This window comes from Elaeis guineensis, chromosome 5 (assembly GCF_000442705.2).
Source record: "Elaeis guineensis isolate ETL-2024a chromosome 5, EG11, whole genome shotgun sequence".
Taxonomy (NCBI): domain Eukaryota; kingdom Viridiplantae; phylum Streptophyta; class Magnoliopsida; order Arecales; family Arecaceae; genus Elaeis; species Elaeis guineensis.
Window position 1 is genome coordinate 126268288 of NC_025997.2, and position 1725 is coordinate 126270012.

Consider the following 1725-nt stretch of genomic DNA (forward strand, 5'->3'; position numbering starts at 1 on the left):
CTTAGGGTGAGCTGGTATGCTAGTCCTTCGCTAATGTTGCTCTTTTCTTTTGCCGCTCTTCATGGGATGGAGAAGGAGAATGGGTCTGAGCCCATAGGTATTTGAACCAAAAAGGATAAATCCTAGTAGATTTTATCGTGTTGGTCCTTAAGAACTTTTGTGATCGGGATGCTGCTAATGATAAGGAAAAGTAACTGAAGTATAAAATATGTAGTAGTCATTTGATTGGAGGACCTTTTCTTAAAATTATGATTTAACGCTTATAATTGGCTTCTATGAACTCTTAGGTTGCATTTGGTGCATCGTCAGGCAATCTTACAAGATAATCTAGATTACCTATAGAATAGATTGCCATCATTAAATTATCAGTAATGTTAATTATTGTATTTGATATATGTAGATAATATTATAGTAAAATTACTGAAAATTTTGATTGACATGTTTGGTATGGCAATCAGATTACTGATAATGTAACATCAAATTCTCAAAATATTCTTAAATCAAATTTATTAAAAATTTATATATTAAAAATCCATCATCTCTCCACATTGTTCCCCTTTGCTCTTCTCTCTCTCTCTCTCTCTCTCTCTCTCTTCCCCGTGGGATTTTCAACAACTGCACCTAAGCCACCCTCAGCCCCACCGCCCCTCCCTGCTCCGCCACCACCTTCCTCCCCTCACCTTCACCCCCTCCACCACCCTTCGCCTCTCCTCCGCATCCTTCTCCTCCAGTCCCACCACCTTTGACCTCCGACCCGACTCCACAGACAACCTCATTGAGGCCTTCCATGCTACTGAGATCCACTTCACCTCCGATGCCCATCTCCCTGCCCTCCACCTCCTTGAGCACTCCCTCACCCTCAACCCCTCCCAGCCTGGTGTCTGCTACCCCCCGACGGTGATGGCCAACGTGGTGGAGTCATTGCATGATCCAGCTTTAGCTCGACTGACCGTGAAGGTGCTTTTGGTGTTGCTACTGGTGGAGGCAAATCAGCAAGTGCCGTTGGAGGCCTGGGCGGCAGCAACGGCAGTGGAGGCGATCGCAGCATTTGGACCGTTGGGGGCGACTGTGGAGCAGGTGTTGGCAGCGCTGGAGCTGCTGTGCATGATGGCGGAGGGGGAGGCGGAGGTGTGAGGGCATACGCTGGCAATGCCGACTCTGGCCGAGGTGACGGAGAGGATGGGGGAAGGGGGTGGGAGTGTGCGATCGAGGTGCTGACAGCGATCTACAACAGCAAGCATGCATTGGAGGTGCCAAAGCAGGTGGTGCAGGCGGTGGTGGCGGTGTGTTCTATTCCATGCAGGAAAAGAGGGGTTTAGTTTATTTTTTGATCAGAATAGTTTCATGCAAATATTTTATTACCAGATTACTAAATATTTAGTAATCTGGATAGTCATCCTTCTTTTAGGTAATCCAAATTACCTTCTGGAAGGTAATCTGGATTGCCAAGGTAATTCAAATTATCATCCAAAGAACGTACCAAACGCAATAATCTGATGGGGCCCCTTTAAATTATCAGTAATCTGAATAGATTGTCAGTTACCAAATGCAACCTTAGAGTAGATGTCCACTTGGCAAATGGAGAGTTCTGCATAAGCCATGCCTCCTCTTTGGATACATATGTACATAGATATGTATATAGATACATGGATACAATACCTACATCGATAGATACATAGATGCACACACACACACACATACATACATACATACATACATACATAC

At 45.0% G+C, this 1725-nt stretch overlaps 1 pseudogene; it reads left to right on the forward strand.

The window, feature by feature from the left end:
- Positions 1-598: 598 nt before the first annotated feature.
- LOC105046184 (uncharacterized) lies at positions 599-1319 on the forward strand (annotated as a pseudogene).
- Positions 1320-1725: the final 406 nt, after the last annotated feature.